Genomic DNA, 27,339 nt, shown 5'->3' with positions numbered 1-27,339 from the left:
ACTTCTGTCTCTTTTCCATCTTAGTATTCATTCTCAATCTACACTACATAATGTATGTTTCTACTGAAGGCTCATTTATTCAGATATCTGATTTACACAACAGATCTCTTTAAGTACTTACTCTGAGACAAAGCACTTAACCATGCACTAGTTGCTTTCCTCCAAGGACCTGTTCACCTAGCATCATTTTCACCTTCCCAAATTTACTGCACAATCTACGCCAGTAGTTTCAGATTATGTACCATAAAAACCCTTAACGTAGCTGAGAGCCCCCAAGGAGTCAAAAAGGAAAGTCAGAGAGCCTCCACAACCAAGGCAATCTAGCCCCTTCTCCCATTCCCACTAGCTTTCCCCCTCAAGTAAAGCAATCTCAACACTTTTATCTATTACTATCTAAAACTCTAAAACCACAAAGAATTAAACTAGAAATCAGTATTAGAAAATTCTCAAGTATTTATAAGCTAACCAAAAATGCTTCTAAATTACAAGAGAAAATTTTAAATATGTTGAACTGAAGGAAAATAAAAACATCAAACTTGGGGGGTTGTAGCTACATGAGTGCTTAGAAGGAAATGTATAGCTTTAGATGTTATACATCAAGAAAGAAGAAAGGTTGCAAATCAATGGTTTACGCTACAACCCGAAGCATCAAGTAAAAGAAGAGCAAAGAGAACTCACATTAAAGAGATAAGAGGAAGAATAAACACCAATGAAATAAAATATGAAAAAAAATCAAGAAATCAATGAATCCAAAAGCTATTTTTGAAAAGATCAATAAAATTGATGATCTAGAGTGATCAAAAATATTTAGAGAGAAAACACAAATTACCATTATCAAGAATGAAAGATAGGACATTACTACAGATCCCATAAACAACAAAGGAACTGGGGAGTATCATGAACAATTTTATCCCGATCAATTCAACAAGGTATGTAAAATCCCTAAAAAGATAATTTCAAAACAACTGACAAAGGAGGAAAGAGAAAACCTGAATAGCTCTACATCTATTAAAGATGCTGAATTCACAATTTGTAATTTTCTCCCTAAAGGACAAAACAAAACCATAAAACTATAACTAAAACTAGCCTAGATGGCTTTACTGATGAATTTTACCAAACATTTAAGGAATAAATAGCACCAATCTTTCACAAACTGTTTCAGAAAATAAAGGAAAAAATTATCTCATTGTATAAGGGCATTATTAATAGCCAGACATCAAAACCAAAGACATAAAAAAACTATACGTGAATATCTTTTATAAACAAAGATGCAAACACCTTTAAACTTAATCTAGCAGTATGTTAAAAAAACAAGTTTTGATCAAGTGGAGATTATCCCAGCAAAGGGAAGTGGGTTTAACATTGGAAAAATCAGTAACTACATTTCATCATATTATTGATAACAGAATGAAAAAGAAAACCTACATAATTATCTCACTATACGCAGAAAAAAGCACTGACCAAAGTAAACACTAATTCATGGAGGAAAAATAACACTCTCAACACAGAGAAATAGGAAAAATAAAAGGGAATATACATCACATGATCAAGTTGAGTAACTCTATGATAAACCTTCAACTTATATCATATATAGTGGTGGAAGACAATGCTTTTCCCGTGAAACTGAGAGCAATACAAGAACATCTGCTCTCGTTGTTTCTATTCAACAAATTGAACTAGATGTCCTAGCACTTGCGATATACTGGGTAAGGGAAAAACATAAAAGGCATACGGATCAGAAAGGAAGAAGTAAAACTGTCTTTATTCACAAAATCCTAAGAAAACTACCCAAAAAGGCTGCTAGGACTGACAAGCAAGGTCAGGAGATTAAGGATCAAAATTCAAAAATCAACTCTATTTCTGTATGTTATCAATAATTAGAAAGGCAATTTTTGTAAATACATTTTACATTAGGAAGATAAACTTAAATTGTGTACACTGAAAATGATGAAACGCTGTTCAGAGAAAGAAAACCTAAATAAAAAGAGAAGTATACCACATTTGTAGATAAGAAGACCAACTATTACTAATGTACAATTCTTATCAAGTTGATCTGTAGAGATATAATGTAAACACTATCAAAATCACAGCAGGTTTCTTTTTTTTTTTTTTTTTTTTTGGTAGAAACAGACAAAATCTCTAAGGAAATCAAAGGACTGACACCACCAAAAATATTTTAAAAGAAAAAAAAAGTTAGAGGAGTAACAGACTTAGAAACAGAACTTATGGCTGCTAAAGGGGAAGAGAAACTTAGGGAGTTTGGGATGGTCATGTACATACTGCTATATTTAAAATGGATAACCAACAAGGCCCTACTGTGTAGCACCCAGAACTCTATACTCAGTGTTGTATGACTGCCTGGATCAGAGCGGGGTTTGGGGGGGAATGGATACACGTATGTATGGCTACTTGCCTTCATTTTCAACTGAAACTAGCACAACACTGTAAATCGACTATCAGTTCAGTCACTCAGTCGTGTCCGACTCTTTGTGACCCCATGAACCGCAGCATGCCAGGCCTCCCTATCCATCACCAACTGCCGGAGTCTACCCAAACCCATGTCCATTAAGTCGGTGATGCCATCCAACCATCTCATCCTCTGTCGTCCCCTTCTCCTCCTGCCCTCAGTCTTTCCCAGCATCAGGGTCTTCTCAAATGAGTCAGCACTTCGCATCAGGTGGCCAAAGTATTGGAGTTTCAGCTTCAACATCAGTCCTTCCAATGAACACCCAGGACCGACTTCCTTTAGGATGGACTGGCTGGATCATGTTACAGTCCAAGGGACTCTCAAGAGTCTTCTCCGACACCACAATTCAAAGCATCAATTCTTCGGCACTCAGCTTTCTTTATAGTCCAACTCTCACATCCATACATGACCACTGGAAAAACCATAGCCCTGACTAGATGGACCTCTGTTGACAAAGTAATGTCTCTGCTTTTTAATATGCTGTCTATGTTGGCCATAACTTTACTTCCAAGGAGTAAGCGTCTTTTAATTTCATGGCTGCAATCACCATCTGCAGTGATTTTGGAGCCCCAAAAAATAAAGGGTGGTGTCATCTGCACATCTGAGGCTACTGATGTTTCTCCCAGCAATCTTGATTCCAGCTTGTGCTTCCTCCAGACCAGCGTTTCTCATGATGTACTTTGCATATAAGTTAAATAAGCAGGGTAACAATATACAGCCTTGAGTACTCCTTTTCCTATTTGGAACCAGTCTGTTGTTCATGTCCGGTTATATCTGTTGCTTCCTGACCTGCATACAGGTCTCTCAAGAGGCAGGTCAGGAGGTCTGGTATTTCCACTTCTTTCAGAATTTTCCAGTTTATTATCATCCACACAGTCAAAGGCTTTGGCATAGTCAATAAAGCAGAAATAGATGTTTTTCTGGAACTCTCTTGCTTTTTCGATGATCCAGTGGATGTTGGCAATTTGATCTCTCGTGCCTTTGCCTTTTCTAAAACCACCATGAACATCTACAAGTTTACAATTCACGTATTGCTGAAGCCTGGCTTGGAGAATTTTGAGCATTACTTTACTAGCATTGTGAGATGAGTGCAATTGCACAGTAGTCTGAGCATTCTTTGAGATTGCCTTTCTTTGGGATTGGAATGAAAACTGACCTTTTCCAGTCCTGTGACCACTGCCGAGTTTCCAAATTTTAGGGCATATTGAGTGCAGCACTTCCACAGTTATCATCTTTCAGGATTTGAAATAGCTCAACTGGAATTCTATCACCTCCACTAGCTTTGTTCATAGTGATGCTTCCTAAGGCCCATTTGACTTCACATTTCAGGATGTCTGGCTCTAGGTGAGTGATCACACCATCGTGATTATCTGGTTCGTGAAGATCTTTTTTGTATAGTTCTTTTGTGTATTCTTGCCACCTCTTGTTAATATCTTCTGCTTCTGTTAGGTCCCTATCATTTCTTTTATTGAGCCCATCTTTGCATAAAATGTTGCCTTGGTATCTCTAATTTTCTTGGAAGAGATCCCTAGTCTTTCCCATTCTATTGTTTTCTTCTATTTCTTTGCACTGATCCCTGAGGAAGGCTTTCTTATCTCTCCTTGCTATTCTTTGGAACTCTGCATTCAAATGGGTATATCTTTCCTTTACTCCTTTGCTTTTCGCTGCTCTTCTTTACACAGCTACTTGTAAGGCCTCCTCAGACAGCCACTTTGCTTTTTTGCATTTCTTTTTCTTGGGGATGGTCTTGATTCCTGTCTCCTGTACAATGTCACGAACCTCCGTCCACAGTTCATCAGGCACTCTATCAGATCTAGTCCCTTAAATCTATTTCTCACTTCCACTGTACAGTCATAAGGGATTTGATTTAGGTCATACCTGAATGGTCTAGTGGTTTTCCCCACTTTCTTCAATTTAAGTCTGAATTTGACAATAAGGAGTTCACGAATGACTATACTCTAATACAAAGTAAAAAGTTTAAAAAAAGAACAGCTGAGGAGTATATATGTTCATAGAAGTACTTTATTTAATAAATATAATTCCCAAAGAGGAAAAAAAAAGTTAGAGGAGTCATACTACTCGATTTCAAAGCTAACTATAAAGCCATTGTAATCAAGACACATATCATTAGCATAAAGGCATCCACACACACACACACACACACACATAAATGTGTGTGTTAATTTATATATGGAACAAAATAAGGAAGCCAGGAACAGATCCACATATGTATGGAAAATTGATTTTCAACAAAGTTGTCCAGGAAATTCAATAGAGAATGGACTGCCTTTTCAAAATGTAACTGGAATTATCTTGATATCCCTTTGGGAAAAACTGAGTTCAAATCAAATGCAAAAAAAAAAAAAATCCCAAAATGTAAAAATCAAAACTCTAAGGACTTCTGGTTCAAGATGGTGGAGTAGAAGGACATACAGTCATCTCCTCTTGTGATAGCACCAAAACAGTAACTAGCTATTGAACAGTGATCGACAGGAGGACACTGGAACCCACCAAAAAAAGACACCCAATGTCCAAAGACAAAGAAGAAGCCGCAGCAGATGGCCAGAGGGGCACAATGACGATAAAATCAAATCTCATATCTGACAGGTGTGTGACACACAGACTGGATAACAATAATACCAAAGAAGTTCTCACACTGCTGTAAAAGCTCTGAACCCAACATCGGGCTTCCCAGCCTAGGGATCCGACAAAGGGACTGGAATCCCCAGGGAATCTGGTGTTGAGGGCCAGTAGGATTTGATTACAGGACTTATAGAGGACTGGGGAAACAAGAGACTCCAGTCTGGAAGGGCATAAACAAAATTCTGCACACACTAAGCCCTAGGGGAAAGAAGCCGTGACCCCACAGGAGACTGAACCGGAACTACGAGCCAGTGTTGGAGGGCCTCCTGTGGAGCTATGGGTCGGCAGCGGCTCACCACAAGGACAGGGGCACTGGAAGGTCTCCCTTGGCATAAACCCTTTTGGAGTTCATCATTAACCCAACCATTGAGCCCACAGATCCCAAAGCTTGGTTACCTCAGGCCAAACAACTACCAGGGAGAGAGTGCAACTCCACCCATCAGCAGATAATTGGATTAAAGCTTTACTAAGCAAGGCCCTGCCCACCAGAGCAAGATCCAGTTTTTCCCATGTCACTCCCTCCCATCAAGATGCTTACACAAGCCTCAGCCTCATCCATTAGAGGGAAGACAGAAAAACCAAGAAGCAGCACAGTCTTACAACAGCTGAAACAAAAACTGTATTACAGAAAATTAATCATCATGAAAAAGCAGAAAGTTATGTCCCAGATGAAGGGACAAGATAAAACTCCAGAAAAACAACTAAATAAAGAGAAGATAGACAACCTTCCAGAAGAATTCAGAATGATGATAGTGAAGATGATCCAGGATCTTGGGAAAAGAATAGAGGCAAAGACTGAGGAGATGCAAGAAATGTTTACCAAAGACCTAGGGGAACTAAAGAATGGAGATGAGCAATACACAAGAAGGAATCCACAGCAGAATAACTGAGGCAGAAGAACGAATAAATGACCTGGAGGACAGAATGGTGGAAATCACTGCCACAGAACAGAATATAGAAAAAAGAAAGCAAAGAAATAAAGACAGCCTAAGAGTCCTCTGGGACAGCATTAAATACAATAACATTCGCTTTAGAGGGGTCCCAGAAGGAGAAGAGAAAGGGAAAGAGGGAGAAAGAAGAGAAAGAAAAAAATGAGAAATTATTTGGAGAGATAATAGCTGAAAATCTCCCAAAGGAAATAGTCGATCAAGTCTGAGAAACACAGAGAGTCCCAAGCAGGAACACAGCAAGGAACAAAGTAATGAAACTGACAAAATTAAAGACAGAGATAAAATATTATAAAGCAACAAGGGAAAAATGACAAATAACATACAAGGGAATTCCCACCAGGCTATCAGCTGATTTCTCAATAGAAACTAACCCTACAAGCCAGAAGGGAATGGCATAATATATTTAAAGTGATTAAAAGGAAGAACTGACAACCAAGAATACTCTACCCAGCAAGACTCTCCTTCAGATTTGATGGAGAAATCAAATGCTTTCCAGAGAAGCAAAAGTTAAGAGAATTCAGCACCACCAAACCAGCTGTACAACAAATGTTAAAGGAACTTATCTAGGCAGGAAACAAGAGAAGGAAAAGACCTACAGAAAGTAAACCCAAAACAATTAAGAAAATGGTAATAGAATCATACTTATCAATAACTCCCTTAAATGTACATGGATTAAATGCACTAACCAAAAGACATAGACTGGCTGGGAGATGAAAACACATGCATGTATGCACTTCCACTTACCACAACACTCTACTTGACACCCCCCAAAAATTGTATGTAATTATTTTATATTGTTAGTTAATCATGTTCCCATTATGAATTGCAATTATAATTATTTAATATTTTTTGCCTATTGACTGTGAAAACTGATAAACATCTTTTACTATTGTGATGATGTAACTACTACTCAATACCACTGACTCATTTGGTCAACAGAAAAATAAGAACTCTATATCACCAAAACTAGGATATAATAAGAAAGCCTGTAATCACTTTTTAAAATCCAGATTCATATGAGAATTATCTTGAAATTTTTGGAAAAATACAAATACTCAGGTATTGCTTTTTTTCTCCAGAGCTCCAGATATGTTTCTAATGAACAGTCATGTTTAAAAACAACTGGACTATATGATGATCATTTACTTTTATCTAGTATGTTTCACTTTTTCTATTTCACATTCATTACTCCCATTTCATTTATGTTCTCCAATTTCTCCATTTCTTTTTTTTTTTGCTGTTCTTTTTCAAGCCTTTATCAACTGCAGTAAAGCTTATATATATGTATATATATAAAAATATGTACAATATATACATTAGAACTTATCAATTTTTGCCTAACTAAAAAAATTATGACATTTTGATTCCACTTGTTTGACTTAGTATGAACAGAATGCTACATTTATAATTAAAAAATAGAATATGCAACAAGCAACAAAGGTTTGCTGTATAGCATAGGGAACTATAGTCAATATCTTATAATAACCTATGATAGAAAATAATTTGAAAAATAATATATGTTTATTTGTATAACTGAATCACCTTGCTGTGAACTTGGAACAGTGTAAGTCAACTATACTTCAATAAAATATATATATATTTTTTAAAAACTATAAAACTTCTACGAGAAAACAGTAAAATATCTTTGTGACTTAAGGATAGACAGTTTTTTTTTTTAATGACAAAGAATTTTTTTTAATCTAGGCCATAAAAAGCACACACCAATATTAAAAAATTTATGTTGGATTTCTTCAAAATTAAAAACTTCTACACATCAAAAGATCATGGTATGTGGTCCCACCATTTCATGGCAAATAGATGGGAGAAAAAATGGAAACAGTGACAGGCTTTATTTTCTTGGGTTCCAAAATCACTGTGGATAGTGACTGCAGCCATGAAATTAAAAGATGCTTGTTCCTTGGAAGAAAAGCAAGACAAACCTAGATAGCGTATTAAAAAGTAAAGGCATTATTTTGCCTGCAAAGGTCTGTACAGTCAAAGCTATGGTTTCTCCAGTAGTCATGGACAGATATGAGAGCTGGACAATAGAAAAAGGATGACTGCCAAAGAATTGCTGCCTTCGAACTGTGGTGCTGAAGAAGATTCTTGAGAGTCCCTTGGACAGCATGATCAAACCAGTCAATCCCAAAGGAAATCTACCCTGAATATTCACTGGAAGGACTGATGCTGAAGCTGAAGCTCCAATACTTTGGCCACATAATGAGAAGAGCTGACTCACTGGAAAAGACCCAGATGCAAAGATAGATCAAAGGCAAGAGGAGAAGGGGATGACAGAAGATGAAATTGTTGGATGGCACAACCAACTCAATGGACATGAGTTTGAGCAAACTCCAGGAGATGGTGAAGGACAGAGAAGCCTGGCAAGCTGCAGTCCACGGGATCACAAAGAGTTGGACATGACTGAGTGACTGAACAACACACATAAAAAGACACCATTTTAAAAAAAAAAAGGCAAGTCATAGACTGGGAGGAAATATCTACATTTATCTTTCTTTTTTTAAATTTTCTTAAAATTTATTTATTTTAATTGGAGGCTAATTACTTTACAATATTGTGGTGGTTTCTGCCATACATTTACATGAATCAGCCATGGGTGTACATGTGTTCCCCATCCTGAATCCCCCTCCCACCTCCCTCCCCATCCCATCCCTCAGGGTCAGCCCAGTGCACCAGCCCCAAGGACCCTGTCTCATGCATCGAACCGGGACTGGCAATCTATTTCACATATGATAATATACATGTTTCAAAGATATTCTCTCAAATCATCTCACCCTCACCTTCTCCCACAGAGTCCAAAAGTCTGTTCTTTACCTCTGTGTCTCTTTTGCTGCCTCACATATAGGGTCATCGTTACCATCTTTCTAAATCCCATACATATGCATTAATATACTGCACTGGGTATTTTTCTTTCTGACTTACTTCGCTCTGTATAATAGGCTCCAGTTTCATCCACCTCATTAGAACTGATTCAAATGTATCCTTTTTAATAGCTGAGTAATATTCCATTGTGTATATGTACCACAGCTTTCCTATCCATTTGTCTGCCGATGGACATCTAGGTTGTTTCTATGTCCTGGCTATTGTAAACAGTGCTGCGATGAACACTGGGGTACACATGTCTCTTTCAATTCTGGTCTCCTCAGTGTGTATGCCCAACAGTGGGATTGCTGGGTCATATGGCAGTTCTATTTCCAGTTGTTTAAGGAATCTCCACACTGTTCTCCGTGGCTGGTGGCTGTACTAGTTTGCATTCCCACCAACAGTGTAACAGGGTTCCCTCATCTCTGCAACCTCTCCAGCATTTATTGTTTGTAGACTTTTTGATAGCATCCATTCTGACTGGCATAAGATGGTACCTCACTGTGGTTTTGATTTGCATTTCTCTGATAATAAGTGATGTTGAGCATCTTTTCATGTGTTTGTTAGCCATTTATATGTCTTCTTTGGAGAAATGTCTGTTTAGTTCTTTGGCCCACTTTTTGACTGGGTCATTTATTTTTCTGGAATTGAGCTGCAGGAGTTGCTTGTTTATTTTTGAGATTAATTCTTTGTCTTGCTTTGTTTGCTATTATTTTCTCCCATTCTGAAAGCTGTTTTTTCACGTTGCTTATAGTTTCCTTCATTGTGCAAAAGCTTTCAAATTTAATTAGGTCCCATTTATTTTTGCTTTTATTTCCATTACTCTGGGAGGTGGGTCATAGAGGATCATGTTGTGATTTATGTCAGTGTTTTGTCTATGTTTTCTTCTGGGAGTTTTAGTTTCTGGTCTTACATTTAAATCTTTAATCCATTTTATTTTTGTGTATGGTGTTAAAAAGTGCTCTACTTTCATTCTTTTACAAGTGGTTGACCAGTTTCCCCAGCACCACTTGTTAAAGAGATTGTCTTTTCTCCATTGTATATTCTTGCCTCCTTTGTCAAAGATAAGGTATCCATACGTGTGTGGATTTATCTCTGGGCTTTCTATTTTGTTCCATTGATCTATATTTCTGTCTTTGTGCCAGCACCATACTGTCTTGATGACTGTGGCTTTGTAGTATAGTCTGAAGTCAGGAAGGTTGATTCCTCCAGTTCCATTCTTCCTTCTCAAGACTGCTTTGGCTTTTCAAGGTTTTTTGTATTTCCATACAAATTGTGACATTATTTGTTCTAGTTCTGTGAAAAATATCGTTAGTAGCTTGATAGGGATTGCATTGAATCTATAGATTGCTTTGGGTAGTATACTCATTTTCACTATACTGATTCTTCCGATCCATGAACACGGTATATTTCTCCATCTATTTGTGTCTTGATTTCTTTCGTCAATGTTTTATAGTTTTCTATATATAGGTCTTTTGTTTCTTTAGGTAGATATATTCCTAAGTATTTTATTCTTTTCGTTGCAATGGTGAATGGAATTTTTTCCTTAATTTCTCTGTTTTCTCGTTGTTAGTGTATAGGAATGCAAGGAATTTGTGTGTTAATTTTATATCCTGCAACTTTACTATATTCATTGATTAGCTCTAGCAATTTTCTGGTGGAGTCTTTAGGGTTTTCTATGTAAAGGATCATGTCATTTGCAAACAGTGAGACTTTTACTTCTTTTCCAATCTGGATGGATTCCTTTTCTTTCTTTTTCTTCTCTGACTGCTGTGGCTAAAACTTCCAAAACTATGTTAAACAGTAGTGGTGAGAGTGGGCATCCTTGTCTTCTTCCTGACTTTAGGGGAAATGCTTTCAATTTTTCACCATTGAGGATAATGTTTGCTGTGGGTTTTTCATATATAGCTTTTATTATGTTGAGGTATGTTCCTTCTATTCCTGCCTTCTGGAGAGTTTTAATCATTAATGGATATTGAATTTTGTCAAAGGTTTTCTCTGCATCTATTGAGATAATCATATGGTTTTTATCTTTCAATTTGTTAATGTGGCATATCACACTGATTGATTTGCCAATGTTGAAGAATCCTTGCATTCCTGGGTTATCCCACTTGGTCATGATGTATGATCTTTTTAATATATTGCTGGATTCTCTTTGCTAGAATTTTGTTAAGGATTTTTGCATCTATGTTCATCAGTGATACTGGCCTGTAGTTTTCTTTTTTTTGTGGCATCTTTGTCTGGTTTTGGTATTAGGGTGATGGCCTCATAGAAATATTTTGGAAGTTTACCTTCCACTGCAATTTTCTGGAAGAGTCTGAGTAGGCGTTAGCTCTTCTCTAAATTTTTAGTAGAATTCAGCTGTGAAGCCATCTGGTCCTGGTTTTGTTTGTTGGAAGATTTTTTATTACAGTTTCAATTTCTGTGCTTGTGATGGGTATGTTAAGATTTTCTATTTCTTCCTGATTCAGTTTCGGAAAGTTATACTTTTCGAAGAATTTGTCCATTTCTTCCAAGTTGTCCATTATTATTGGCATATAGTTGCTGATAGTAGTCTCTTATGATCCTCTGTATTTCTGTGTTGTCTGTTGTGATTTCTCCATTTTCATTTCTAATTTTGTTGATTTGATTCTTCTCCCTTTTTTTCTTGATGAGTCTGGCGAATGGTTTGTCTATTTTATTTATCTTCTCAAAAAACCAGCTTTTAGCTCTGCTGATTTTTGCTATGGTCTCCTTTGTTTCTTTTGCATTTATTTCTACCCTAATTTTTATGATTTCTTTCCTTCTACTAACCCTTGGGTTCTTCATTTCTTCTTTTTCTAATTGCCTGAGGTGTAGAGTTAGGTTATTTATTTGATTTTTCTCCTGTTTCTTGAGTTAAGCTTGTATTTCTATGAACCTTACCCTTAGCACTGCTTTTACTGAATCCCATAGGTTTTGGGTTGTTGTGTTTACATTTTCATTCGTTTCTATGCATACTTTGAATTTTTTTATTTCTTCTGTGATTTGTTGGTTATTCAGAAGTGTGTTGTGTAGCCTCCATATGTTTGTATTCTTAATAGTTTTTGTTCCTGTAGTTGACATCTAATCTTAACACATTGTGATCAGAAAAGATGCTTGAGATGATTTCAATTTTTTAATTTTTGAATTTACCAAGGCTAGATTTAAGGTCCAGGATGTGATCTATCCTGGAGAAGGTTCCATGTGTGCTTGAGAAAAAGGTGAAATTCATTGTTTTAGGGTGAAATGTCCTATAGATATCAATTAGGTCTAACTGGTCCATTGTATCATTTAAAGTTTGTGTCTCCTTGCTAATTTTCTGTTTAGTTGATCTATCCATCAGTGTGAGTGGGGTATTAAAGACTCCCACTATTATGGTGTTACTGTTAAATTTCCCCTTTCATACTTGTTAGCATTTACCTTACATATTGTGGTGCTCCTATGTTGGGTGTGTATATAGTTGTTATATCTTCTTCTTAGATTGATCCTGTGATCATTATTTAGTGTCCTTCTTTGTCTCTTTTCACAGCCTTTATTCCAAAGTCTATTTTATCTGATATGAGTATTACTACTCCTGCTTTCTTTGGTTCTCCATTTGCATGAAATATCTTTTTCCAGCCCTTCACTTTCAGTCTGTGTGTGTCCCTTGTTTTGAGCTGGGTCTCTTGTAGATAGCATATACAGGGGTTTTGTTTTTGTATCCATTCAGCCAGTCTTTGTCTTTTGGTTGGGCATTCAACCCATTTACATTTAAGGTAATTATTGATGAAGTATGACCCTGTTGCCATTTACTTTGTTGTTTTGGGTTTGAGCTTATAAACCTTTTCTGTGTTTCCTGTCTAGAGAAGATCCTTTAGCCTTTGTTGAAGAGCTGGTTTGATGGTGCTGAATTCTCTCAGCTTTTGCTTGTCTGTAAAGCTTTTGATTTCTACTTCATATTTGAATGAGATCCTTGCTGGGTACAGTAATCTGAGTTGTAGGTTTTTCTCTTTCATCACTTTAAGTATGTCCTGCCATTCCCTTCTGGCCTGAAGAGTTTCTATTGAAAAATCAGCTGTTATCATTATGGGAATCCCCTTGTGTGTTATTTGCTGTTTTTCCCTTGCTGCTTTTAATATTTGTTCTTTGTGTTTGAGCCTCATTAATTTGAATGTGTCTTAGGGTGTTTCACCTTGTGTTTATCCTGTTTGGGACTCTCTGGGTTTCTTGGACTTGGGTGGCTATTTCCTTCCCCACTTTAGGGAAGTTTTCAACTATTATCTCCTCAAGAATTTTCTCACAGCCTTTCTTTTTGTCTTCTTCTTCTGGGACTCCTATGATTCGAATGTTGGGGCGTTTCACATTGTCCCAGAGGTCTCTGAGGTTGTCTTCATTTAATTCCTTTTTCTTTTTTCCTCTCTACTTCATTTATTTCCACCGTTCTATCTTCCACCTCACTTATCCTATCTTCTGCCTCCATTATTTGACTGTTGGTTCCCTCCACAGTGCTTCTCATCTCAGTTATTGCATTATTCATTATGGACTGACTCTTTTTTATTTCTTCTAGGTCCTTGTTAAACTTTTCTTGCATCTTCTCAGTCCTTGTTTCCAGACTATTCATCTGTAACTATTCATCATTTTGTTTTCAAGATTCTGGATCACTTTTACTCTCATTATTCTGAATTGTTTTTCAGGTAGACTCCCTATCTCCTCCTCTTCTGTTTGGTTTGGTGGACATTTATTATGCTCCTTTACCTAATGAATATTTCTCTGCCTTTCATCTTTGTTTAGATTGCTGTGTTTGGGGTGGCCTTTCTGTAGGCTGGAAGTTTGTGGTTCCTCTTTATTGTGGAGGTTCCTCCCTGTGGGTGGGGTTGGATGAGTGGCTTGTCAAGGTTTCCTGGTTAGGGAAGCTTGCGTCTGGTGTTCTGGTGGGTGGAGCAGGATCTCTTCTCACTGGAGTGCAATGAAGTGTCCAGTAGTGAGTTTTGAGGTGTCTATGGGTTTGGTGTGACTTTTGGCCACCTGTATTTTAATGCTCAGGGTTTTGTTCCTGCATTGTTGGGGAATTAGCTTAGTTTGTATGTCTTGCTCTGAAACCTACTGGCTCTTGGTGGAGCTTGGTTTCAGTGTAGGTATGGAGGCTGTTGGATCAGCTCTTGTCGATTAATGTTTCCTAGAATCAGAGCTTTTCTGGTGTTCTCAAGTTTTGGATTTAAGCCTCCTGCCTCTCGTTTGCAGTCTTATTCTTACAGTAGCCTCAAGACTTCTCTATCCATACAGCACTGATGATAAAACATCTAGGTTAATGGTGAAAAGATTCTCCACAGTGAGGGACACCCAGAGAGGTTGAGTTACATGGAGAAAAGAAGAGGTAGGACTCCAGGAGATAAAGGTGACGAGGAGAAGAAGAGGGGGAATCAAAAGGGGAGAGAGCAATCCAGCCAGTAATCAACTCCCTATTTGCTCTCCACAGTCTGGAACACTCAGAGATGTTCACGGAGTTACACAGAGACGAGAAAGCAGAGGAAGGAGATAAAGGTGACCTGGGGGAGAGGAAGGGGAGTCAAAAGGAGAGAGACCAATCTAGCCAGTAATCAGTTCCCTAAGTGTTCTCCACAGCCCGGAACACCCAAAGAGATTCAAAGAAATAAGTAGAGAAGGGGGAGGGAAAAGACAGAGGTGATCTGGGGGAGAAAGAGGAGAGTCAAAATGGAAGAGAGCAATCAAGCCAGTAATCACACTTCTCAGTATAAATGGGTACTGAAGATTGGATTCTTAAAGGTACAAAATTGGTACCAAATACCAAAAAGCAAAGATTAAAAGCTAGAGTAGAGATTAGACTCTCCAAAATATAATATTAAACAAAATTGCAAAAATTATAAAATACATATATATGAAATTTGCTTTAAAAATAGGGTCTTTTTTTTTGCAAGGTAATAGGTTTTAAAAATTAAAATTAAAGTAGTAATAAAGAACTTAAAAATTTTTTGAAGATTTAAAAATTAAAAAATGATAATAGTAAAATATATATAGGAATTTCTCTGCAGCTGATGAGGGCAGTGTGAGGTCAGTTCAGTTTCAGATAATTCCTTGTTCCAGCTTATACTTCTTAAGGTCTACAGGCCGCTTTCAGTGTAGTCAGTGCTAACGAAATGATTTTAATCTGTTGCACTTGTCACTTACAAAGTGCTTCCCTCTTCTTTGTTTATTTGGCTTCTTCTGTTTGCAAGTTTCTTCAGTGTCTAATTTCCACCCTGACACAAGGGGGCGAAGGTGGTCATTTACTTAGGCTCACTTGTTCAGCTGTGCTGTGGGGGGCGGTGGGGAGGAACACTGCAAACAAACATCACTGGGGAGTGCTCGCAGTGCCCGGACCACGCCGTTTGCCCCCACTCACGTGTGTGCGTTCTCAGTCTACACTGCTCAGGCTCCAGGTTGCTCTGTAGGGGAACTATCTAAAGCAGGCCCTGGGTTGCATGCACTTCCCAGGTCTAAGCAGTTCAGGTTTAGGTTCTCGGGTACTCCACAAAGGCACAGACTTGGTTGGGCCTGCATTTTTTGCCCTTCCCAGGTACGAGCAGCTCAGGCAACCAGATGCTTGGTGAGCACACTCTCCCCAGGTGGGCGGTGCATCTTATCACCTCCCGGGTCCCAGCCACTCAGTTTCCTGGGTGCACCGTGAGAGCACCGTCTCAGGTCGGCAGTGTGTCTCCTCTGGGGAGCGGATCTCTGACTGCAACCCATCCTGGCAGATGTCAACCATCCAGGATCCCAGGAAGACTTGGTTACCAACTGGGAGCCCACTCTGTTTGGTAGAGAGTGCCATCTCCAGAGGTGAGATTGCCCCTCGCCTTCTGGCTCTGGTTGTCGCCTGCCTGCCTCTCTGCCTCCGGCAGGGAGATGAGCCAGTCCACAGCTGGCTAGCTCTCCTCTGCTATTCGCTCAGTCCTTTGTCCTGTGAGTGAGCCAGGCTGTGCCTCAGATTAGAGCTTTTCCCGGGAAAGTTCTCTTTTTTTCTCTCTGGCTATCCCACAGTTTGAATTGCTATCTCATGTTACCTCCCTCAGATTGTCCTCAGGGCATTCAGGCCCTGTCCTTACCCTAAGCATATAGCCAGCGCTTCCTTGTTCAGCCCCGCTCGCTGCTGGCAGATGCGAGCATCTGTGCTACTTCTCTGCTTGGAGTTGTGGTTAGGCAAGTAATCTATGGGTTTTGTTTTTTTTTTTTTTTCCCTCTCAGTTATGTTGCTTTCTGAGATTCCAAAACTCCCCAGAGACCTGCTGGTGAGAGGGTTTCTTGGTGCTTAGAAACTTCTCCCCCTTCACGACTCCTTCCCCGGGACGGGTCTCTGTCCCTAACTCATTTTGTCTCTTTTTATCTTTTATATTTTGTCCTACCTCCTTTTGAAGAGAATGGGCTGCCTTTTTGGGTGCCTGGTGTCCTCCTCCAGCATTCGGGAGTTGTTCTGTGGAATTTGTTCAGCATTCAAATGATCTTTCAATGAATTTCTCGGGGAGAAAGTGGTCTCCCCATCCTATTCCTTCGTCATCTTCCTGCCCTCCTTTATCTTTCAATTACACTAAATTTACAAAGAACTCTTACAATCCTGTAATGATCAGAAAACCAACCCAGTGTTTTTAAACTGGCAAAGGCAAATAAACACTTTACCAAGAAAAGGATACAGACACCCAATAAAAATGTGCTCAACATCATTAGAAGTCAGAGAAATGCATATGAAAACAACAGTAAGATATCACCTACACAAACTATTACAATGGCGAATATTAAAAAGGCTGACAATATCAAATGTTGGCAAGCAAGTGAAACAACTGAAACTATTCAATTGTTGGTGAGCAGGCAAAATAGTACAACTTTTCAAAGTGTCTGGTACCTTTTTGTAAAGCACCATGTGATCCACCAATTTCACTATGTATTTTTCCAACCATGAGAAACAAAATGTTTATACAAAGACTTGCAAATGAATGGTCATAGTAGCTTTGATCATTTTAGCCTAAAACGCCAAATGTCCTCTATGTCCATCAACAGATGGATAAACAAATTACAAAATATCCAAGTAATAGAATTCAACTCAAAAATAAGAAGAACAAATTACTGATGTATACAACATAGATTAATCAAAGAATATTGTGCTAAGTGCAAGAATTCAGACACAATAGATATATATACTTGTATAGTATTCAACTATACAATTTCATTCACATGCAACTCTAATGAAGGCAAGTCTAAGTGATAGAAAGGAGAGCAGCTATTTATTATCTGGGATTAGGAACAGGAGTGAAGATTACTTGGGAAGAGGTAAAAGGAAACCTTCTGAGATGATGGAACTGTCCAATAACTTGATCATGGTGGTGATTACACATGTCTCTAAATTTATTAAAATAATCTGAACTGTGTATTTTAAATATAATTTCATTTTATGCTAATTATACCTTTTAGGTTAATTACCTAAATGGTATAATTACACCATATAGAGTTAATTATTAAAAAAAAATACAGGGACAAGATTTACACAAAAGGATGTTCATTCTTTATAGCAACAGAAAAAAATTAGAACTATTAAATGTTCATTAATATTTATCTGTTTAAATTGACTGTGATATACATTCATTCAGATAATGGAAAACTATGTAACCTTTAAAGATATATGTGTATTGACACATTAGTCTTTGATACATTAAGTGAATAAATCAGCTTAAAGAATATGTATACACATACACTTCTGTGTGGTTTACAAAGGCATCAAAAAGTCTAAAAGAATATATATTAAATAGAGAACAGGCACCTTTTTTTTGTTGTTGTTACTGGGGGTAGGGCTATTTGGCAGGGGATTTTCATTTTCTTTGCATGTTTCTCTTAATAATAAATACATATTATGCTAAAGAAGTAAAGATATTTCCATGTTAAAGGGGAAATAAAAGTCAATAAGCCAATCTTTAAGTAACCAAAACAGTAAATCTAGGTAAAGAGAAGCACTCTCAAGAAGAGGAGAAGTTTCAGGAACATTCTGTAGCCTGCTCCTTCCCTTCCCTGACTTTGATGCCAAAATCATCCTCTTCAAAAATTCTTCTCACTCTAGCTCTGAGAAAGCCCATTTTTTTCCTCAATGGGTAATCCTCTATTAATGAAAAATGTATTTGAAAAAAAAACAAGATATTTTGAGTTACTTTCAAATTTTACAGGACAACCAATTGTTATACAAAGTGTTTAGATATAAACTTCATAAACATGAACAGAATTTGTTTTTACTGAAAGATCCTTTAAAATCTATAGTGCTATATAATTTTCAAGTTTCACACACATGATTTCATATAATCCCATAACAACCCCCTTTTCAAAATTCCCTACCCTTATATTGCCTCTCCCCCATTTCCTACTCCCCACATTAACCACTGTTCTCAATATTTATGTTTATCTCTATATTTACAGAGTTCTTCCTCTATTTGTGAGCCTGCTTTTTTGTTTTATTCACTAGTTTGTTGTATTTTTTAGATTCCACATAATAAGTGATATACAGTATTTGTTTGACTTATCTCACTTAGCATAATACCCTCCAAGTCCATCCACATTGCTACAAATGGTAAAATTTCATTCTTTCTTATGGCTGGGTTGTATTTCACTGTGTGTGTGTGTGTACACCACTGAGTGTGTTTGTGTGTGTGTGTACACCACAGAGAGCCCGAATCAGTAAAATCAGAAATGAAAGAGAAGACGTTATAAGTGATACCACACAGAGACAAAGGATCTTAAGAGACTACTATAAGCAACTATATACCAACAAACTGGATAACCTAGAAGAAATGGACACTATTAGAAAGGTACAATCTCCCAAAACTGAACAAGAAGAAATCGAAACTATGAACCGGCCAATTATCCATAATGAAATTGAATCAGCAATTTTAAAACTCCCAACAAACAAAAGTTTAGGACCAGATGGCTTCACTGGTGAATTTTACCAAACATTCAGAGATTTAACACCTATCCTTCTGAAACTATTCCAAAAATCTACAGAGGAAGGAATAATTCCAAACTTATTCTATGAAGTTACCATCACCCTGATACCAGAACAACACAAAGACATCACACACACACCAAAAAAATTACAGGCCAGTATCACTGATGAATATAGATGCAAAAATCTTCAACAAAATATTAGCAAACCAAATTCAATAGTACATTAAGAGGCTCATATACCATAATCAAATGGTATTTATTCCAGGGATGCAAGGATTTTTCAGTATCTATAGATCAATGTGATACATCACATTAATGAAGGAAGTATAAGAGCCATACGATCATCTCAATAGATGTAGAAAAAGTTTTTAAACAGACATTTCTCCATAGGAGACATACAGATGGCCAATAAATACTTGCAAAGATTCTCAACATTGCTCATTATCAGAGAAATGTAAATCAAAACTACAATGAGGTATCACCTCCTCTATCATTCAGAATGGCCATCATCCAAAAAAAAAAAAAAAACTGTAAATGCTGGAGAGGATGTGGAGAAAAGGGAATCCCTACTGCACTGTTGTTAGGAATATAAATTGAAAAAGCCACTCTGGAGAACAGTATGGAAATTCCTTTAGAAACTAAGAATAAAATTGCCATATCACCCATCAATCCCACTACTGTGCACATACCCTTGAAAGTGAAAGTGAAAGTGAAGTCACTCAGTCATGTCTGACTCTTTGCGACCCCATGGACTGTAGCCTACCAGATTTCTCCGTCCATGGGATTTTCCAGACAAGAATACTGGAGTGGGTTGCCATTTCCTTCTCCAGGAGAGCTTCCCGACCCAGGGATTGAACCTGGGTCTCCCACATTGTAGACAGATGCTTTACCATCTGAGCCACCAGGCAAGCAGAAGACCACAATTAAAAAGGCACATGTACCCTAATGTCCATCGCAGCAGAATTTACAATAACAAGGACATGGAAGCAACCTAGATGTCCACTGACAGATGAACGGATAAAGAAGATATATAAAAAGAAATATACAACAGAATATCACTTAGCTATAAAAAGGAATGAATTTGAGTCAGTTGTAGTGAGATGAATGAACACAGACACTGTAATGCAGAATGAAGTCAGTCAGAAAGAGAAAGACAAATATTCTATACCAATGCATATATACTGAATCTAGAAAAACTGTACTGATGAACCTATTTACAGGGAAAGAAACGAGATGCAGACTTAGACTTGTGGACACAATGGGTAAAGGAGAGGGTAGGATGAATTGAGAAAGTAGCATTCACATATATACACTATCATATGTAAAATAGATGACTAGTGGAAAGCTGCCATATTACACAGGGAGTCCAACCTGGCACTCTGTGACCACCTAGAGGGTTGGGACGGAACAGGGAACGGACGCTTAAGAGGGAGCGGATTTATATACATAATTATGACTGATTTGTCCTATTCTACAGAAGAAACCAACACAACATTGTAAAGCAATTATCCTCCAATTAAAAAATAACTTAAAAAAAAGTTTTTTTAAAAGTTCAACATCCATTTACACTAAAACCTCTACAGAGAGTGGGCACAGAGGGAACCTACCTCTAAATAATAAAGGCCACAAATAACAAACCCAAAGTTAACTTCATACTAAACAGTGAAAAGCTAAAAGCTTTTCCTCTAAGATCAGGAACAAGACAGGGTGTCCAATATAATCACACGTATTCACTATACTTGTAGAAGTCCCAGCCACAGCAATCAGAGAAGAAAAAGAAATTAAAGGAATACAAATTATCACTGTTTCCATATGACATGACACTATTCACAGAAAACCTTAAGATGCTACCAGCAAACTACTAGCACTCAATGAACTCAGTAAAGTTGCCAGATACAAAATTAATATACAGAAATCTGTTGCATTTCTAAAAGTCACAATGAAGTATCAAAAAGAGAAATTAAGGAAATAATCCCATTTATCACCCTATCAAAAGTAATAAAATACCAAGGAATAAACCTACCTAAGGAAGTAAAAGACCTATACTCAGAAAACTATAAGACAATGATGAAACAAACTGAAGATGACACAAACAGATGGAAAGATATGCTGTGCTCTTAACTGGAAGAATTAATATTGTTAAAATGACCGTACTTGGAATTCCCTGTCAGTTCAGTGGTTAGGACTCAGAGAAATCTGCAGATTCAATGCAATCCCTATCAAAATATCAACGGCATTTTTCACAGAACTACAACAAATAATTTCAAATTTTATATGGAAACATACACAGAATTTAAATAAACCTATCAAGGAAACAAAAGAAAAACAATTATTGAGCTGAAGGTTTACTTGGGTATGTCCTGGGAGAAAGGGTTCTTTAATAAGTAAGACTCTAGCTTAGATAAAAAGTTAAAATACTCGTAAGCCCTCCACACATTTAATTTACCACACATTAAAAAATATAATAGATATTAGCTTCAGGTTCAAGATGATCTTCAAGTAGAACAACATGCACTCATCTCCTCATGCGAGGGCATCAAAATCACAACCATCAACAGGAGGATGCTGGAACCTAGGGGAAAAAAAAAGATAACCCACGTCCAAAGACAAAGAAGCCAAGGCAAGATGGCTTAAAGATTTACTGAGCATGACTTGCCCAGCAGAGTAAGACCCAGTTTTTTCCACAGCCAGTCCCTCCCATCAGGAAGCTTCCACAAGGCTCCTATGCTCATCCATCAGAGGGCAGACAGAATAAAAACTACAATCACAGAAAACTAACCAAACCGATCACATGGATCACAGCCTTGTCTAACTCAATGAAACTATGAGCCATGCCATGTATGGATACCCAAGATAGGTCATGGTGGAGAGTTCTGACAAAACATGGTCCACTGGAGAAGGATGGCAAACCAATTCAGCATTCTTGCTTTAAGAACCCTATGAACAGTATGAAAAGGCAAAAATGTACGACAATGAAAGATGAACTCCCCAAGTCGGTAGGTGCCCAATATGCTACTGGAGAAGAGTGGAGAAACAGCTCCAGAAAAAATGAACAGGCTAAGCCAAAGTAGAAACAACGCCCAGTTGCAGATGTGTCTGGTGGTGAAAAGTGAAGTCCAATGCTGTAAAGAAGGATACTGCATGGTAACCCGGAATGTTAGGTCCGTGAATCAAGGCAAATTGGGAGTGGTCAAACAGGAGATGGCAAGAGTGAACATTGCCATTTTAGAAATCAGTGAACTAAAATGGACCAGAAAGGGTGAATTTAATACAGATGACCATTATAATACTGTGGCAAGAATTCCTTAGAAGAAATGGAGAGGCCTCATACAAAAGAGTCCAAAATGCAGTACCATGATGGTGTGATCACTCACCTAGAGCCAGACATCCTGGAATGTGAAGTCAAGTGGGCCTTAGGAAGCATCACTACGAACAAAGCTAGTGGAGGTGATGAAATTCCAACTGAGCTAATTCAAATCCTAAAAGATGATGCTGTGAAAGTGCTGCACTCAATAGGCCAGCAAATTTAGAAAACTCAGCAGTGGCCACAGGACTGGGAAAGGTCAGTTTTCATTCCAATCTCAAAGAAGGGCAATGCCAAAGAATGTTTATACTACCACATAATTGCACTCATCTCACATGCTAGTGAAGTAATGCTCAAAATTCTTCAAACTAGGCTTCAACAGTATGTGAACCGACAACTTCCAGATGTTCAAGCTGGATTTAAAAAAGCAGAGGGACCAGAGATCAAATTGCCAACATCCGCTGGATCATAGAAAAAGCAAGAGAATTCCAGAAAAACATCTACTTCTGCATCACTGACTACACTACAGCCTTTTACTGTGTGGAACAACAAGCTGTGGAGAATTCTTAATGAGAAAGGAATACCAGACCACCTTACCAGCCTCTTGTGAATCCTGTATGCAGGTCAAGAAACAACCAGACAGAACTGGACATTGAACAGATGGGTTCAATTGGGAAAGGAGTACATCAAGGTTGTATACTGTCACCCTGCTCATTTAACTTATATGCAGAGTACATCATGCAAAATGCCGGGCTAGATGAAGCACAAGCTGGAACCAATATCAGGGAGAAATATGCTGGGAGAAATATCAGGAACTTCAGATATGCAGATGACACCACTCTTACAGCAGAAAACAAAGAAGAACTAAAGAACCTCTTGATGAAAGTGAAAGAGGAAAGTGAAAAACCTGGCTTAAAACTCAACATTCAAAAAAGGAAGATCATGGCGTCCAGTCCCAACACTTCATGATAAATAGATGGGGAAACAAAAGAAACAGTGACAGACTTTATTTTCTTGGGCTCCAAAATCACTGCAAATGGTGACTGCAGCCATGAAATTAAAAGACACTTGCTTTTTGGAAGAAAAACTATGACCAACCTAGATAGCACATTAAAAAAACAGACATCACTCTGCCAACGTAAGTGCACAATCAAGGCTATGGGTTTTGCAATAGTGATGTATGGATGTGAGACTTGGACCAGAAAACTGAATGCCAAAGAACTGATGCTTTTGATGGTGTTGGAGAAGACTCTTGAGAGTCCCTTGGACTGCAAGGAGATCAAACCAGTCACTCCTACCGGAAATCAGTCTTGAATATTCACTGAAAGCACTGATGCTGATGCTAAAGTTCCACTTTGTTGGCCACCTGATGCGAAGAGCTGACTCACTAGAAAAGACCCTGATGCTGGTAAAGATTGAAGACAGGAGATGGGGACGACAGAGGATGAAATGGTTGGATGGCATTACTGACTCAATGGACATGAGTTTGAGCAAGCTCTGGGAGATGGTGAAAGACAGGGAAGCCTGGTGTGCTGCAGTCCAAAGTGTTTCAAAGAGTTGGACATGACTGAGGGACTCAACAACAACAACAACAACAAGCCCCAAGGGCTGGGTCCTCTCAGGCCAAAAAACTACCAGGAGAGAGCCCATCCCCAACCATCAGCTGCTGCTGCTGCTACGTAGCTTCAGTCGTGTCCAACTCTGTGCGACCGCATAGACAGCAGCCCACCAGGCTCCTCTGTCCCTGGGATTCTCCAGGCAAGAACACTGGAGTGGGTTGCGATTTCCTTCTCCAATGCATGAAAGTGAAAAGTGAAAGTGAAGTCACTTAGTCGTGCCCGACTCTTAGCGACCCCATGGACTGCAGGCCCACCAGGCTCCTCCGTCCATGGGATTTTCCAGGCAAGAGTACTAGAGTGGGGTGCCATTGCCTTCTCCACAACCATCAGCAGATGACTGAATTAAAGCTTTACTGAGCAAAGCCCTGCCCACCAGAGCAAGACCCAGTTTTTCCCACCATCAGTCCCTCCCATCAGAAAGCTTACACAAGCCTCTTAGCCTCCTCTACCAGAGGGTAGACAGAAGAAGTGAGAAGAACCACAATCCCACAGCAAATAAAACTAATTAAAGAATATCAATAACCATGAAAAAGCAGAAAGTTATGTCCCAGATGAAGTGACAAGATAAAACCCCAGAAAAACAACTAAATGAAGTGGAGACTGGCAATCTTCCAGAAAAAAGAATTCAGCATATTGACAGTGAAGATAACCCAGGATCTCTGGAATAGAATAGAGGCAAAGATTGAGAAGATACAAGAAATGTTTACCAAAGACATAAAAGAACAAACAGAAATGCGTAATACACAAGAAGGAATCCATAACAGAATAACTGAGATAGAAGCATGGATAAATGACCTGGAGGACAGAAAGGTGGAAATCACTGCCACAGAACAGAATATAGAAAAAAATAAAAATGCAAAGAAATGAAGAGAGCCTAAGAGTCCTCTGGGACAATATTAAATGCACCGACATTCGCATTAGAGGAGTCCCAGAAGAAGAGAGAGAAAGGACTTGGGAAAATATTTCAAGAGATAATAAGTGAAAACTTACCAAACATAGGAAAGGAAATAGTCAATCAAGTTCAGGAAGCACAGAGATTCCCAGCAGGATAAACCCAAGGAAGAACACACCAAGACACATAGTAATCAAACTGACAAAAATTAAAGACAGAGATAAAATATTAAAAGCAACAAGGGAAAAATGACAAATAACATACAAGGGAACTCCCATCAGACTATCAGCTGATTTCTCAACAGAAACTCTACAAGCCAGAAGGGAATGGCACGATATATTTAAAGTGATGAAAGGGAAGATCCTTCAGTCAAGAATACTCTATCCAGCAAGACTCTCCTTCAGATTTGATCGAGAAATCAAATGCTTCCCAGAGAAGCAAAAGTTAAGAGAATTTAGCATCACCAAATCAGCTTTACAACAAATGTTAAAGGAACTTGTCTAGGCAGGAAACAAGAGAAGGAAAAGACCTACAGAAAGTAAACCCAAAACACTTAAGAAAATGATAACAGAGTCATATACATCAATAAGTACATTAAATGCACCAACCTAAAGATACAGTGTCTGAGCAATGAAAACACAGGCATGTATGCACTTCCAATTTACCCCATCTCTCTGCTAGACCCGCGCCATCCCCATTCTAAGTAATTATTTTGTGTGCGTGCGTGCCTAGTGGCTCAGCCCACCAGGTTCCTCTGTCCATGCAGATTCTCCTGGCAAGAATGCTGGTGTGGGTAGGTCTCCCATAATGCAGGTAGATTCTTTATGTCTGAGCCGCCAGGGATGCATGTTAGGTTAATCATGTTCCCATTATGGCTTGCAACTGTAATCTTTTATTTTTTGTCTGGTTATTGACTGTGAAAACTCATAAATATCTTATTGTGATTATGTAACTATTACTCACTTAGTACCACTGTATCATGATTGGTCAACAGAAAAATAACAGAACTCTATATCACCAAAACTACCATTTAATACAAAAACCTGTAATCACTTTTTAAAACCCAGATGCATATCAGAATTACCTTGGAATTTTTTGAAAAATACAAATGCCCAGGTATTGCTTTTTTTTTTCTCCAGAGCTCCAGATATGTTTCTAATGAGCAGCCATGTTAAAAACAACTGGACTATCTTTTACTTTTATCTAGTTTGTTTTACTTTTTCTATTTGATATTCAGTGCTCCCATTTCATTTAGTTTATATTGTCCAATTTCTCCTCCTTTCCTTTTTGAGGTCCTCTCAAGCTGTTATCAAGTATAGAAGAAAAGCTTCTGTATGCATATATATAAATAATATGTATAATATATATATTTTGAAAACATGAATTTTTGCCTAACTAAAAAATTTATGACATTTTGATTCCATTTGTTTGACTTAGTATGAGTAGAATGCTAGATTTCTAATTGAAGAAAACAGATATGCAACAAGCAACAAAGATATACTGCACAGCACAGGGAACTATAGTCAATATTTTGTGATAACCTATAATCGAAAATAATTTCAAAAATAATATATGTGTATACATATAACTGAATCACACACACAAAAAAAGAATTCTACTTTTTGAAATTTAGTAATGTCTTTTTGCCAGTTTTTCCAAATGTCCTATGGATATCTAATAACAATGTATGAGATAAAAAAATTTTAATATACTTGTATAGGATACAAGATTAATATAAATTAATTAAATATAAGTCTATTAAATTTAAATTATTAATGACATCATTCAAGATGCTGTTATTTTTTCTTCACTTGATAAAATATTCTCAGAGAAATGTTAATATGTCTCACTATGATTATATGTTTTTTTCTTCTCCCTTACATTTCTTCATTTTTTATTTATCTTTGTTCTTTGTCATTAGGTGTCTAGCACTTTATGATGTCTATCTTCTTTGTGAACTGCACCTTTTATCATTAAAAATATTCACCTTTGTTTCATTTAAAATAAATTTTAAAAAACAGATCTTACCATCAAAATTACTCAATGAACTATAATATTAGAAATCCTGAAATTAACTGAATTTTAGTCCCCAAACCCCATAACTGAAATCCTGTCATGTGCAGCAGAGGTGGTGGAAAATGCCTTCTAGTGGTAGATCACAGTCACCATCTGTTTCATCAAGTCAGACAAACTTGGCTTTATTAACAGCAGAACAGACTGAAGAGGAGGGAGAGACAACATTACAAGGCTAGTTTCTGTTCTTTTTATCAAGATAATATTAATCAGATGTGGTTATCTTCTCAAAAAAGTAAGTTTGTTAAATCCATGACATACTTTATTAACCCTCAAATTTTTTAAAATTAATTTTTATTAGAGTATAGTTGATTTACAACATTGTGTTAAGTTTCTGCTATATGGCAAAGTCAGTCAGGTAGGTAGCGGTGTGTGTATGTGTGTGTGTGTGTGCGTGTATCTCCACACTTTTCTAGATTATATTCCCATATAGATCATTATAGAGTATTGGATACATTTCCTTGTGCTATATAGTAGTCCTTATTATCTATAGTAACATGTATATGCCAATCCCAAAACTGTTCTTATCTTTCCCTGAGAAATGTAAAGCACTTAGC

The 27,339-nt window shown here is 37.7% G+C and overlaps 1 protein-coding gene across 2 annotated transcripts in view; it reads right to left on the bottom strand.

Annotated features, from left to right (window-relative positions):
- The window catches only part of DMXL2 (Dmx like 2), a 169,825-nt gene that overhangs the window by 89,576 nt on the left and 52,910 nt on the right, over positions 1-27,339 (bottom strand). The window lies entirely within an intron of this gene.

The sequence above is a fragment of the Odocoileus virginianus genome, chromosome 6 (genome assembly GCF_023699985.2).
Source record: "Odocoileus virginianus isolate 20LAN1187 ecotype Illinois chromosome 6, Ovbor_1.2, whole genome shotgun sequence".
Classification (NCBI taxonomy): domain Eukaryota; kingdom Metazoa; phylum Chordata; class Mammalia; order Artiodactyla; family Cervidae; genus Odocoileus; species Odocoileus virginianus.
The sequence above is the reverse complement of the archived record's forward strand: the minus strand, read 5'-3'. Positions and strand labels throughout refer to the sequence as shown.